Source organism: Mus musculus, chromosome 16 (genome assembly GCF_000001635.26).
Source record: "Mus musculus strain C57BL/6J chromosome 16, GRCm38.p6 C57BL/6J".
NCBI classification, from domain to species: domain Eukaryota; kingdom Metazoa; phylum Chordata; class Mammalia; order Rodentia; family Muridae; genus Mus; species Mus musculus.
The window spans coordinates 18,719,604-18,735,151 of NC_000082.6; the positions used below are offsets into that span (position 1 = coordinate 18,719,604).

Sequence of the window (15,548 nt, forward strand, 5' to 3'; positions counted from 1 at the left end):
TTTGGCATTTATTATTGTCTCATTTATTTGTTTGTTTGTTACTTTCTTGCTTTTATTTGTGTTTTTGTGTTTCTTTAGTGTTGAGAGAGAGGGAGGGAGAGAGGGAGAGAGAGAGAGAGGAGAAAGTTTGGTGGGTAGGGAGGGGTAGGATTCAAAAGGAGTAAAAAACTTTTAAAATTTTTGGTAGATATATGGTTATAGACATATATTGATACATAAAGAAATGAGTCTGAAAACACTCACCCCAAAGTGCTAAAGGCTTATTGTATTAGACTATATTCGATTTTCATTTATTCTTTTTTTCTTAGTTGTTTTTTTGAGACAGGGTCTCACTGTACAGCTCTGACTCTCCTCGAATTCACTACGTAAAGCAGGCTGGCTCAGTCTCCCAGTGATTCACCTGCCCCTGAGTCCCAAGTGCTGGGACTAAAGATGTAAGCCACTAAGACTGGCTACTCTTTTTCATAGTTACATTTTATATGTAATGAGAATCAATCAATCAAACAAACAAACAAATCCCCAAACAAACAAACAAACAAACAAAAACTCTAAAGCTGCAAAGACACTGGTTTTGAAACCCCACCGCCTGAAGAACTGAGTTCTAGAGAGAGGTACATGGGGAACAAGCAAGATTCGAAAGCTGACTCATCTGCTGGAAAACAAAGCACTAAACAAGAATTTTGATTGATTCTTTTTCTTTCCCCTGTCCTACATAATAATCTACTGTCCGGGCACGGATGTACACACGTGAAATACCAGCACTTAGGAGGTAGAAGCAAGAACATCAGGAATTCAAGGCCAGACAGACTTGGGTATGTAGTGAATTTAAGCCCAGCCCTGGCTACGTGAGATTCTGGTATAAAAGACAAAACAAAACCCAGTATAAAAACAAATGTTTTTTTTATACTGGCCAAAGAACAAAGTTGGAACCTTCTCCTAAGCACTGCCCGACGTCTGTGATAAACATGCCAGGGAACAAGTTCAGCCATGCTGTAGCGAACATGAATGGAAGCTCTATGGCTTTACATGATATATATTCTGTACACATTAACACTTTACAAATCAACACGGGGCAAATGCAAAGCTCCCTGCCGCTTGTTGGGAGAAAGATCTCAAACATTCCGTTTGCTTCTGCACAATGCTCTACTTTGAACTGTTTATAATCTAATACAACAGAAGCCAGCTTGCCCACAAACACAACAGCTCAGCCCTTTGAAGCTGCCTGCCGTCCCCTATTGCAGGGCAGGAAATGAAGTCTCTGCTTTGATTTGTTTAAATGAAATTAAACATAACTGGAGGCCATGTTTCCTCTTATTTAGGGAATATTACAAAAGACACAGGGGACCAAAAATAACAGGTGACTTGGAAATGATGGGACTGTCTTTTTATAAGCCCAAAGCAAACAAATACCGGCCTCCCACGTGCACTTGAAGGCCTCCCAAGCAGGAGCCTCGGACAGCACAGCCCTGCTCAAAATTGTTCGGAAATATGTGCTTCCTTTAAGTCAGAGGGCAAGTTGTTCAAATAAATGTGGAATCAACCTTTTTTTCCTCTTTCAAATATAAATCTGTACTTAAGTTGTCCAGCTACAGCCTCCGCACTATATTTGGCTAGTTTAAAACCTTCTCAGGGGATACATGGATAGCTCACAGTGCCAGGGGTTCCCTGGGCCACTCTGCAGGGAATGCCAGTGGTGTTTATTTCTGAGCAGCAGAGAGGCACAGACTGCCTAATTCCCAGTCCACACGGCCTTCAGATAGACAGTGGGCAGCCTACAAGCTGGGTGCTTAAGCTGCTACCCTGCCCACCCCACAGGGGGTCAGGAGTAGGCACAGACCTCTGAACCCTGCTTGTCAGTCAGTCAGTCAGTCAGCATTCTGTTGCTATCACCTCAGCAAGCATACCTGAGTCTAGAGTCACTGAGTGGGACTTTTTCTTTTAGATTTTATTTATTTATTTATTTATACACTGTAGCTATAAACTCAGGACCTCTGCTTGCTCCTATCCAAAGATTTATTTAGACACACCAGAAGAGGGCATCCGCTCTCATTACATAAGGTTGTGAGCCACCTTATGTAATGAGAGCAGGTTGCCAGGATTTGAACTCAGGACCTTTGGAAGAGCAGCCAGTGCTCTTAACTGCTAAGCCATCTCTTCAGCCCGACTGGGACTTGAATCTGGGAACAGGGTCTTAGTTCTGTCTGTGAAATGAGAGAGACAGAAAGAGACTTATGAAGAATTTTGGGCAGTAAAATCATACCTTGGCACCACCCAGTGCGAAATTGGAGGGGTGGGAAGGTTGTTTCAGTTTGCTGGGCATCGATTCCAGGTCTAAGCACTTTCTAGGTGCAATAGTTAGACCTAATTGTCAAATTGGCCAGCTTTTCCCCAGGAGGGCAGGTCCTTTAACTGTGACCACTCTCAGCAGGGAAAAGCTGGAGAACAGAGGCATCCTGAAGCTCTAGAGGGTAGGGAGCTCTGATCTTAGCAGACTGGTGAAGGTTTTAGAGAGGACAAAAAGTGGTCCTTTAGGGAGTGAATGCCATTCCCACCCCACCTTGGGGACTTAGTTTAGAGAAGGTTGTGGATAGCATACAAGGCGTGGCTGATGTCCTTCAGTGGGCAGCCTCCCTGATCTAACATAAAGGTCACAGCCTTTTATGTCAAAAAGAGAAATGCTTGCACGAAGCAGGAGTTAAAAGGGGGTGAGGCCCTTTGGTTTTATGAGCATCAATTGCAATTCTGGTTAGTTCCTGATGAAACTGAGGCATCTGGGAGGTAAGCTCAACCCAGCCCTCTTCATTCTATGCCCTCAGCAGCCCCTGAGATGGCGACTGGTATCTATATTTGTACACCAAGAGAACGTTATTCATGTGAGTCTGTGTAGCATGGTGAATTGTGCTGTGTGTGAAGGGTTGGTAGACTAGAAAGGGGTTGATTGATTTTGAATAGGAGTTTGAGGTCCCCAGATGACCATAGGAACAGGTGGGGTCGGCTGAAGGCTGGTTCTCTGAGGTGATCTTTTAGAATGGCATGAGGAGTTGAAATCTATGGGCTTTGAACTTGGATTACAGAATCCCAACACTTAGGAGGCAGAGTCAAGTAGATCTCTGGGCATTCAAGGTCATCTTGGTCCACAAAGTAAGTTCCAGGCCAGTCAACCAGGGCTATATAGTAGACCTCTGTGGGGAAAGGGTGATGAGCTCGTGTCTGATTTAAGGGTGGGATACACTGTTCTGTAGTCTGACAGCCAGCTTTATCCAGGAAAGGTGAACTGAAGCTGGAGGGCTTAGCAGAAGGGTGAGTGGCGAGGAGACCCAGTTGGGGTGCTGATCCAAAGGTGGGAGGGATGTAGGGCTTAGGGTTTGCAAGTTGACACACTGACCTGATACAGAGGATGAGATGAAAGGAACCCAGCTGTAATCAGGACACAAAGATATCCTCTGGAGCTCTTTATCCAGCCCTCAGCTGCCAAGCCGGTGGCTTTCCAAACTGCTGTCAGAGCAGCGACTTCAGGTCTTGAATAATGTTAGCCTCTCACAGAGGGGAAGCTGGGATAGGAGATCCAACAGCAAATACTAAACTAGATTTAAAGTCATCATGGAAACAATGCTATGGGCATCAGCAAAGAAGTTTAAACTAGAGGGATTCTGGACAGAAGAAACTAGAAACAGTGGACTGGAGGGGTGGCTCAGTAGTTAAGAGCACTTGCTGTTCTCACAGATCTGAGTTTGGCTCCCAGCACCTACTACTGGCTACTCACAGCACATGTAACATCCGCTCCAAGAGATCTGATGTTCTTGGCATCCCAGAGCATTAAGCAGCATGTGCGTGCACACACAATCAAAAATAATGTAAGTGAATCTACTTTTTTTTTACAAAGTGAGCTGTGCACCCACGTTCATCCCTTCTGCTTTCCATGAATGCAGTGTCACCAGCTGCCCCCTCCTCTCTCACCATGCCTTTCCTACCATGAGAGATGGTATCTTCAAACTTGGACCTAAATAAACCCTTCCTTCCCTAAGCTATTTTTACCATGTATTTTGTCACACAAGGAGACAGTAACAAATGTAGCAGTCAAGGGCTGTGCTGCTGGCCACACCCTAGCCTTGGTATGCATGTGTCTTCTGGGGCTCTCTCCTGTGTCTAAGTAAACTGTATTTTAAATAATGGTCAATGTGGTTATATCTGAGTGCTTGACAGCCTCAGCACTCAGGCTGACCATCACTGGGACAGCAGACAAAGTAGTGGGTATCTGAGACCTTTCCCTCCCAAGATGACACCTGTTCAGGATCTAAGTACTGCTAATTCTGATTGTCCTTTGAGCCCTCCTAGACTTTGCTGGCATTTCCAACCAGCTAAGTGCCTCCTGTGAGACCATATGTGCACTTTCTTTTGCAGGTTTATGCTGTTTGGATTACTCTGGCTCTCTGAGCCCACTTTTCATACTCCCCCTGCCGGTTTTTGTTGATTCTGCCTCTGTGTTTCTTGCAAGGAGCCCGTCCATCTGTTCAGCAACTATTTGCTTCACTTGGCTTATCATTGGAGCAAAGAGGGTTTGCTGCTGTAGCTCAGTTGGTAGGATGCTTGCCTAGCATTCGTGAAATCCTGGGTGATAACACAATATGGGTGGAGTCCACCTCTTGGCACTACATAGGGCATGCTCCACCAGCCTATATAACCTCTCCCTGGGCTAACTGGGAGTGTTACGTTGTTACAGTGTATCTTAGTGTACACTGAAAAGATACAAGCAGGTGTATTCATGCAAACATAAACCCATGGTGGCAGTCATCAGTGGGCCCTTGCTTCTGTAGACCTCTTCTTTCCAAGCTCACTATTACTGGCTGTGCTCGCTGAGGGTTGCCCTTGGCTGGACATTGCAGCTTGCTCTAATTTTGAGCATTATCTGCTTCCTTCCCATGCCATGACCACATGGACACTGACCAGCTACCTTTCCAGGGATGATGGTAGTTCTGGCATGTGGGAAGTAGAGGCAGGCAGGTAGGAGTGTCAGGAGTTCAGTTATCATTAGCTATACAGGGAGTTTGAAAATTCAATCCTAGCTTGGGCTAAAAATCTCTATTTAAAAAAAAAATAGTCTGAACATACTGAAGTTAAATTGCTTCTAGATACTGGAAAGTCAGGATACCCTGGCTTGTGTGTGACAAATGACCTCTTGGAAGGAACACTGTGTGTCTTCTGCCATAACCCAGGTGGCACGGGCTGATTGCTACCTACCCAGCCGGAGGTACCATTTGGGAAACTTGTGTTGTCTTTGTGATGCGCAGCAGCTGCTGTTTCCCCCGCTGTGCTCTCTGCTTCCTGGCCCACCGCTGTGTGAACAGCTTCCTCATTAGCCTCCTGCCCTGAGCTGAGCCCCTCTGCCCCATTCCTCACAACAATGATCAGAAACCAAGAGCCTGTTGCAGGATCATACTATGACCCTTGAGATTGTATACTGGAAAAACCTATCTCTCCTTGTGGTGGGGCTCGGCCCTAGCACACACCTTTAATCCAAGAGTGTTGCAGGACATTTGATCTCACTGAGATTGTGTACTGGAAAAAAACCTATTTCTAGTTGTGATGTAGCTCAGCGCCAGTATACACCTTTAATCCAAGAGCTTCCCATTTATTGTAAACAAGATTAAATAAAGTCAACTATAGGTCAAGAGTAGAGCAAACAACCAGTTGACAGGGAGAGAAATGGGAGGGGGGGGGGACATGGACCATAGAGTAAGAGGAAGTCAGATAGATGATAGAGAGACATGGGGAGTAGAAAGAAGGTACATTCAGTTTGAAGTGTTTTTAAGACAATGTGGAGAAGGAGAACACACTTTTTCCTTTGGGGATATTGGTTGAAGAGGATGGTCAGCTAGATTCTCTCTCTGTCTCTCTGAGCTAGCAGGCTTTCACCCCAGCATCTGGCTCCTGAGTCTTCATTTGGTAAAATCAAATGATTTTGTTTTAAAAACCAATATGAGCCAAGATAAGTCCTCATTCTCTTGAATGTCCAGTATTGTGGTCCTATGTGGTTTGCATGCAAATGTTCCTGATAGGTTAACATATTTACATGCTTTGTCCCCAGTTAATGAAGCGGTTGGATGAATCAGGAGGCGTGGCCTTGTTGGAGGAGGTGTGATGAGGGGTGGTGGGCTTTGAAGTTTCAAAACAGCCCAGCCAAGCTCAGTCTGTCTCTCTCTCTCTCTCTCTCTCTCTCTCTCTCTCTCTCTCTATCTCTATCTCTATCTCTATCTCTATCTCCCCTCTCCCCCCCCTCTCCCTCTCCCCCTCCCTCTCCCCCTCCCTCTCCCCCCCTCTCTCTCCCCTCTCTCCCCCTTCCTCTCCCTCTCCCTCTCCCTCTCCTCCTCCCCTCCTTCCCTCTCCCCTCCCTCCCTCCACCTCCCCTCCTTCTCTCTCCCTCTCCTCCCTCTCCCCCTCCCCTCCTTCCCTCTCTCCTCCCTCCCTCCACCTCCCCTCCTTCCCTCTCCCTCTCCTCCCTCCCTCTCCCTCCCATCCTCCTCTCTCCCTCTTCCCCTCTCCTCCCTCCCTCACCTCCCTCCCTCACCCTTTCCCACTACCTCCCCCATCCCCTGCTGCCTGTAAGCCAGGATATAAAGCTCTCAGATACCACCCCAGTGCCTTTCTGTCTGTGTGCTAGCCACCACGATGATAATGGACTAACCCTCTGAAACTGTAAGCAAGCCCTAAATTAAATGATTTCTTTTATAGGAGTTGTCTATAGTCACAGTTTCTTCACAATAGAATAACTAAGGCACAGTGCAAAAGTAACTGTCAAACTGACCATTTTTGCCGGGCATGGTGGCACACGCCTTTAATCCCAGCACTCGGGAGGCAGAGGCAGGTGGATTTCTGAGTTCGAGGCCAGCCTGGTCTACAAAGTGAGTTCCAGGACAGCCAGGGCTATACAGAGAAACCCTGTCTCGAAAAAAAAAAAAAAAAAAAAAAAACCAAAACAAAACAAAAAACAAAAAAACCTGACCATTCTCTTCCAGTTCCTCTCCATGACTGCTGAGCCCTTCTCCAGCCCTCGTGTGCAGGGAGACAACAACAGCTCTTGTCATAGGCCTGCTCACTACTGAGGGGACACCAGCATCTCACCTGTGGTCTTCCTCTTGTTCTGGTCTCTCTCCAATTCTTAATCAGGACTTAGCCCCTCTGGTGTTTTCCTAGTCTTTCTATGTCCTCAGAAAACTCTGTACCTCCCCACAGCTTTCATTTCCATTTCTAAGATTTTCACCTTTAAGTTAGTCACTCTGGGAACTTTGCCTCGGGGACCAAGACTCCCTCCCTGAGTCTCATGCCCTACATTCTTCCAGCTACCTTGAAGTATCTTGCAAGAATTGAACTCTAGGGGCTGGAGAGATGGTTCAGCGGTTAAGAGCACTGACTGCTCTTCCAAGGTCCTGAGTTCAAATCCCAGCAACGTCATGGTGGCTCACAACTATCTGTAATGAGATCTGATGCCCTCTTCTGGGGTGTCTGAAGACAGCTACAGTGTACTTAAATATAATAAATAATTAAATCTTAAAAAAAAAAGACTTGAACTCCAAACAACCTACTCCCCACTAAATAGCAAAATTAATCAGGCATATTTACACATGGTCATTTTGGTGTTTCTTTAAATGGACATAGATCTCTACACAGATGTTGGTGTCCCCACACCCTCCCTGAATGATTTTATAGTAATATAAAATCTTTGTAGTAGTTTGATTTTTTGAAACAAGAGCTCCCATAGCCCAGACTGGCCTTGAATTCTCTCTATATCTCAGGCTGACCTTGAACTCCCCCTGGCTTTAGCCCTCACGCACTGAGATTACAGGGGTGGGCTACCATACTTCCTCAAAGCTGTTCTGCTATGGACCTTCTTGCCTTTCCTTGTAAATTTCAGCATTGCTTGTCAGTTTCTATAGTAAAGGCTGCTGGGATTTTGTCTGAGACTAGGTTTAATCTCTATGTCAGTCCATGGGCACAGCCTGAGCACCCCTAAAGTGTCTAAATGGTAACAGCTTGATCGCCACTATGTGACTCTGGAGAGGTGTGGCCAACTGGTGGAGTTCAGGTCTCTGGGAGCTTTGCAAGGATTCTTGGACCCCACCCTTCCTCTTTCTCCCTTAACTCCTAGCCACGTGCACCTGCTGAGAGGTGTCACTGTACCCCAGGCCCAGAAACAACGGGCCTACAATAGCTGGATCTCTAACGCTGTGAGCAGAAGCGATCCTTTTCTATGTTGCAGGCTGGTTGCCTCTAACGTTGTTATCTCAATTAGAAAATGTGTCCCTTTTCTAATTGCTAAGAACAACTTACTTGAGGTAGACAACGTGAAAGAAGACAGATTTATTTCACTTTATAGTTTCTGAGGGATCATCTGTCACAGAAGGGAAGACTTGGTGGAACACCTCAGTTCCTGGCTTGTCAGGTCAGGAAGCAGAGAGCAAGACAGGAAGTAACCCAAAGACCTTTTCCTAGTGATCTGCTTTCTCCAGTTTGGCCTCATTTCCTAGTGACTCCACAGTACCCGGAAACAGTATCTGCTGTTGGGAACCAGGTGTTCAAAACAGGAGCCTGTGGGGGGCCCTTGTTCTATCTGAGCTGGTGCCACTGCAGAGCTCCAGCTGGCCTAGAGCTTGCCTCAGACTGTGTGGTACAAGGCTTGCAGATGCCTCCACCGACATGGTCCACTGCTCATTTTTTGGGAAAAAAATCTTTGGTTATTTTCATTTGTCTTTTTTTTTTTTTTTTTTTTTTTTTTTTTTTTTTTAAGACAGGTTTTCTCTGTGTAGCCCTGGCTGTCTTGGAACTCACTCTGTAGACCAGGCTGGCCTCAAACTCAGAAATCCGCCTGCCTCTACCTCCCAAGTGCTGGGATTAAAGGCATGTGAAGGCCCGGGTCATCTGTACTTTTATAATTTTCAAGATCTAGATCTTGCATATTTTTTTAAAGGATTTTTGCCTAAGTAACCCATGTCCCATGTTTCTCTCTCTCTGTCAAACAAACAAACAAACAAACAAAGAAAAAACAGAGACAAACATAGCCCTATCCACCTTGGAACTCACTGCGTAGACCAAGTGCTGGCATCAAAGGTGTTTACCACCACACCCTACTTGGAAGTGTTTTCACTTCAGCGTCTGTTTTTTGGCAGCTGGGTTTTTATTTTTGCATTTTATTAGCTGATGTTCAGATTGTACTGATTTTTTTTCCACTTAAAAAATCTGTTAGCTGTAAATTAAAGATGACTCTCTCCCCTCTACCCCTGCATCGGATACATCTCTATGCTTCCATTTGTTTGCCTTCCATGTGAACTTGCTACTGCTCCAGTAGGATGGGGAGCAGAATGAGTCAGGGCAGACACCTTATAGGACAAGTGCTGTGTCAGCAGTGGGCACAGTGCTGACCTGGGGACCTCGTAGATGTCTCTGTCAGCGACAACAGCACAAAGATCCCAACTAATCCAGATACACTGAACACAACATAAGCTGGATGTTAATAGGAGAAAGTCTGGAACAAACTCAAAAGCAAAAACAATGGTGTAGGACAGAGGGGAAATGAGTGTCAGGTTTTCCTACTCGTGCCCCAAGACTTGTGAGCGGCCATTGCAAGCCTTTTATAACTAACAATCAAGTTGAAGAGAAACTGAGTCATGCCAGTGCCTTGCACTTTTCCAGCTCAGCACACGGATAACAAGGACTAGGAAGTGCTCCACCAGGTCCCATGACAGCAAAGGCTTACTTGGCAGGCTTCCTGTGGTCCTACCAGAGGGCAGCAAAGCTCAGGCAGCCCAGGGGGTAGAAAGGCTTGCACACGGCCTCAAGCACACCCTCTTTCGTGAGTCCAGTCCCTGTAGATTTGAAAATGAAAGTCTAAACTTGGATGGACTTGGAAATCCCTGGTGCAAGGAGAATCTCCTTTGTGTGGACATTTCACATGGTTGCACCTCTTGATCCCTGCTCCCTAATTCCTTGTGTTTCAGTGTCGTCCAGACAGGCCTCAGTCTCTGGTCCTCCTGCCTTCTCCTCTGGAGTGGTGGGATCAGAGTTGTGCACCACCACATCCTGTTTCCGTGGTGCTGGGATTAAACCTAAGAATGTTTTCCTGGCAAACATTCTACCAACTAAGCTACATCCCCAGCCCCAGGGCTTCTTTTTTAGAAAACTGGTATGAACAGTAGGGACCTTAAGGATGATGTGCTAGGCCACAAGTGGTGTTTGTTTGGGATTTTGTCCTATGGGATCTTGAGGGAATCACCAACAGTAATTAGGACAACCAGGTGTAAATAAAGGTTCAGATCTAGAGACACGCAAGGGTGTACGCATGTGTGTCTTATGTTGTCTCAGACTTACGTTTTCATGAGTCTGCCTGGCTTGGCTCCTGGGGTCTTTGGAGGCAGGGGTAACAGAGAGGAAAAATGGTAGGGACCTGGCCAAGTCCTAGCTGCATCACAAGAAGTGTGAGCTGGAGGAGTACCCCAGCCAACCTCTGTGGCCTCATTTCTTGTGCCCGAAGTTAAAGGGACTGAGCTGTGTGGAGTGACAGTCTAAGGATAGTAGGGTTTCTGAAGCAATGCAGGCTATGTGGCCTCCCTGCCATGGCTCCCTAGAGTGTGTCTGTGGTAAAATTAGCTAATATGTTCATATCTCATGAACTCAACTGATTGAGCTCGGCTTGGAGACCTGCCCTGCCCTTAGCCCTTCCCTCATGAGGTCAGAGAATGGTGTGGATGGTGAAGTTGCAGGTTCAATGAGTGAAAGACAGCAATGGCAGAAGCTGACATTGATGACAATGGTATCGGTGCTTACAGGCTCTGTTCTAAGCGCTTACACCAATCTGCTCTCTCAAACAACTACCTTGAGAGTAAGAGTCCCCGCACCGCGTATGTGATTTGCAGGCAAAACAAAGAGCTGCTCTTGAAACCCACTTCATCACAAGCATGCTCACACAGAGGGTAGACGAAGTGCTTTGCTGTTGTTCACTAGACCCTGTTTTGAAGTTCTGTGTGTTGCTTGTGCGAAGGCAAAATGGGGCAGGCACCATGGAGAACAGTTTGACAACTTCTCAACTGTTAAATACAGTTATATGAAGCAGCATTCCACTGCAGAGCAAACCCGAGAGGGACTGGAAACCAGGAACTGGAATAGCTGCACACATTCACGTGCATTCATGGCCACACTAGGCACAGAGCCAAGAGCTAGAAGGAGATGTGTGCCTGTCACAGGTGAGGGTGTGAACAGAACAGAAAATGTGCAATAAAATATTGAGCAGCCTCAAGCAGGAAGGAGTCTGAGCACATGGAGTGGCCTTGACAACTGCACAGAGGAAGAACCCAGGCACAAAAGAACAAACACTGTAAGGATCACCTGCGTGGGGACCAAGAGCCAAGCCACTGGTGACAGAAAGTACCTTAGCTGGCTTTGTTCTTTGTTGCCAGTTGCACCCAATGCCAACTGTATGGTGAGTGCCCTACCACTCATCAGCCTTGGCTCGCATTTTATTTAGTTTCCTGTGTGTATACATGTGTGAGTGTGCATGGTCTATGTGCTAGTGCCCATTGGGTATGCATGAAGAGGTCATGGGAGGTCATCAGCCATCTGGCTCTGTCACTTTCTACCTTAGTCCCTTCTGATTGGGTTGCTCACTGGACATGTTGCTGGGCTGGCAACTAGCAAGCCCCAGCAATCCTCCTGCTCCAGTGTTTGGGTGACAAGTGCAGGAGCCACACTTGGCTCACAGGGGTTGTGAGGATCTGAGTTCAGCCCCACATGCTCATGCAGGGAGAGCTTTGGCTGAAGGAGCCATCTCACTGGCCTTTGGTGTTTGGCTTAATGTGCATTCTTCCACTAAGTAGGAACTGAGCAGCTCTTCATGGACTGCTGGGCTGTTTCTACATCTTCTTTGGACAAACATGTCCATGTTTAAATCACGTTTTAAGTTCTCCCCCACCCCCTGCCCCTCTTTTTCTCTCTCTCTAGTGACTAGATGCCTCCCTTTGTAGACCACGCTGGCCTGGAACTCCTAGAGATCCACTTACCTCTGCCTCCAGAGTGCTCAGATTAAAGGTAGGTGAGGGGCAGGGCCCTCACCATTCACTTGGCCTTGGGTTCAATTGGCAACCATCATGACTGGTTGTATTAGTCAGGGTTCTCTAGACTAACGGAACACATAGAATGAATGAAGGTTTATTAGCATTACTCACAGGCTGTGGTCTAGCTAATACAATAATGGCTGACTGTGGACAGAAGGTCCAAGAATCCAGTCCTTATTCAGTTCACAGGGGAAACTTCAGCTGGTCTTCAGCGTACACCAGAATCCTGGAGGCTGTGAAGGGATGGACTTGAAGCTAGTAAGGTAAGGGCAAGGGTGAAGAGCGAGGCTTCCTTCCTCCGTGTCCTATATAGGCTTCCAGCAGGTTAGAAATGGACCTTCTCACTTCAAATGAAGCAAACTTCTCACAGGTGAGCCCTATTTTGAGTTTTAGTTAATTCCAGATCTAGTCAAAGGAACAACAAAGAATACCCACCATATTGACCAAGTTCTGATTTTTTTTTTTTTTTTTTTTTTTTTTTTGGTTTTTCTAGACAGGGTTTCTCTGTGTAGCTCTGACTGTCCTGGAACTCATTTGTAGACCAGGCTGGCCTCGAACTCAGAAATCCGCCTGCCTCTGCCTCCCGAGTGCTAGGATTAAAGGCATGTGCCACCACGCCCGGCAAGTTCTGATTTTTAAAAATATGTATTTTTAATCTGGTTATAGTGATGCATGCCTTTAATCCCAGTACCCGGGAGGCAGTGGATCTCTGTGATTTGAGGCCAGCCTGGCCTACAGAGTGAATTCCAGGACAGACAGGGCTACACAGAGAAACCTTGTCTGAAAAATCATATATATGTACATGCATATGTGTATGTATAGATACATGTATATTCAGTCCACCCCCCTTTCTTTCTTTTGACAGAATCTTATATAGTCTAGGTCTACCTTGAACACATCTAGCTAAAAATGACCTTGAACTCAGGTCTTGTTTCTACCTCTAAAGTGCTAAGAATATAGGCATGTATCACTCTGCCCTTCTAAGGATCTGACTTTTTTTTTTAAGCTACAATCATTTAATCTCTCTCTCTGTATGTATGTGTAGAGGCACGTGTGTGACATGACTTGGGTGTGGAGGTCAAAGGACAGCTTGTGGGAGTGTTTTCTCTTTCCACCACACCATGTAGATGCTGGGGCTTGAGCTCGGACCAGCAGACTTGAGGCAGGTAAGAAAGTACCTTTATCCACCGGGTCATTTTGCTAACCTGTTTCAGATTTTTTTTAAAATGAATTTCACCTCGGTTTATTTTAATGACTGAGACCTGTTTTCTTTTAAACTTCAGAAGTAGAAACAGAGATTAACGAACCATATTTAAACGTGCCTTGCTTTTCAAGCCGCCACCATTGGTTTTAACAGAAAGACGTGGATTCCGTACAAGACATCGCTACAGTGAGGGATGAGGTTTACGCTTTCCCCTGATCTAAAGCACCACACAGACGCTCTCAGTCCTGAGCAAAGAAAGCATTGTGTGCCCAGCCTTAAAATGAAACTGCCCAGTCCCTTCTATCCGGCCGGCACATTAGCTGACCTCAGCCACTGACGCTCGTGAGCGCAGCCTGTGCTTCCTCTTAAGCAGTGACATCAGCCTCATCATAAACCCTGTTATCAGATCGAAGATCCTCTCTTCCTCTCAGCTTCAAAACAGTGACAGGAAATGGAAAGGGGGAAAACACGTGGGAGTCTGAAGCCAGTCACTACGCCTATGTCCGAACAGGAAGGAAATGACCCAGGACACCTGCGCAGCAGCAGGAGCCAGGCTGGCCCCATTCGGATGTCATGCAAACAGGGGCTGCACTGTGATCTCAGACTGAGTGATGTCCCACCCACCCACCCAGGCTGGTAACACGGCTTCTGGAAGTTCTCATCCCTACACCCTGTCTGTCCCGGCCTCACTTGTCCTTGGGAGTCACGAACAAGCGTCTCTTTACCACATATAGGACACCAACAACAGACCAAGGAACAGTCTCACCCTGGTTCAGCCTGTGAAACAGTTTGTTGGCATTATTCACAAGAGCATGGGTGGGGGTTACTCACAGGCAAATCAAAGGCAGCTGCATCACTGGAAAGTCCCATCCCGGCTCGGGTTAGGACTCATGAACTTGTCATCACTGGAGCGCTGCCTTGTGTTAACCATCCACCTGCCACAGAGTCCAGCACCACTAAATCATGATCAGCTGGGAGGCAGTAAGGAGTAATGGCTGGGACCCCAGGTGAGATTCCACTGAGCCTCTCCTTCTCCTTCTATTAGAAAGTTACCAGAGCCCTCACCTGAGCCCTCCGGGTTTCTCTGATTTTCTGCATATTTCATTGCATGGCTGTGGAGCCACACATTTGTAGGGGAGCACTCGTAAGCCTCTACCCCATGATGGCTGATCATCTTGTCACACCTGTAAGAAATCTCTTCACCCTTCAGAAGCTGAAATACTAATAGCAGAGACTGTCGCTCAGGGTTTGCTTTTGATTAATCCAGGGATCAGACGAGGGACAAGACAAAACAAGATGCTGTTAAATTATTTGGGACCTTTTGAAGCTGGGTCATGGGCCATAGAGAATTGAAGGTCATTTTGCTTGTGACCACACTTGTATTTTTCTATAATAAACTTGTTATTTTATCTTGGTTTTATTTTAGTCTCGAGTTCTTACATTTTTGAGGTTTATTTATTTTATTTTCTCATGTGTGGTGTTTTTCTTACACGCATGTCTGGGCAGCATGTACATTCAGTACCCACAGAGGAGACGTAGGATCTCCTGGAACTGCAGTTTCAGATGGCTGTGGGTTACCACGTGGGTACTGGAGTCAAACCCAGGTCCTCTGCAAGAGCAACAAGTGCTCTTATGTGCCGAGCCTTCTCTCCAGCCCTAGTTTTGGCGACTTTGAGACGAGGTCTCATGTAGTCTCAAGCTTAGAATGTAGACAAGAATAATCTTGAAGTAACTCCTGATCTGCCCGTCTTCACCTCCCAAGGGCTGGGAGTGAAGGTGTGCACCACTGTGCCCACATGATAAACTTGTTTTTAAAAAGGATGGCTAGGGGCTCAGAGAGATTGCTCAGTGGTTAGGAGCTTTGTTATTTTTTCAGAGGACCAAGGTTCAGGGTAATTTGAAACCATGTACAACTCCAGTTCCAGCGAATCCAGTGGCCTCTTCTGGCCCTCAAAGACTCTATCTATCTGTCTGTCTGTCTGTCTGTCTGTCTATCTATCTACCTATCATCTATATATCTTTCTATCTATCAATCATCTATCTATCTTTCTTTCAATCTATCTTTCTTTCTATCTTTTTTCTATCTATCTATCTACCTATTTGCAGGCAAAGTAGTCATACACATAAAATAAAATTTTTAATTAAAAAAGGGATAGGGCTGGGCTTGTCTCAGTAAAGCCCTTGCACTAGGATCTGTATAATTCTGATCCCTAGCTACTGTTGGTCCCACTGTTCAGGAATAAGAC

The 15,548-nt window shown here is 46.2% G+C and overlaps 1 long non-coding RNA gene across 1 annotated transcript; it reads left to right on the top strand.

The window, feature by feature from the left end:
* The first annotated feature begins 12,169 nt into the window (after positions 1 to 12,169).
* Positions 12,170 to 14,663, top strand: Gm41428. Its single transcript, XR_875943.2, has 3 exons — positions 12,170 to 12,361; positions 13,144 to 13,264; positions 13,382 to 14,663. It is a non-coding gene; the product is annotated as a predicted gene, 41428 (long non-coding RNA).
* Positions 14,664 to 15,548: the final 885 nt, after the last annotated feature.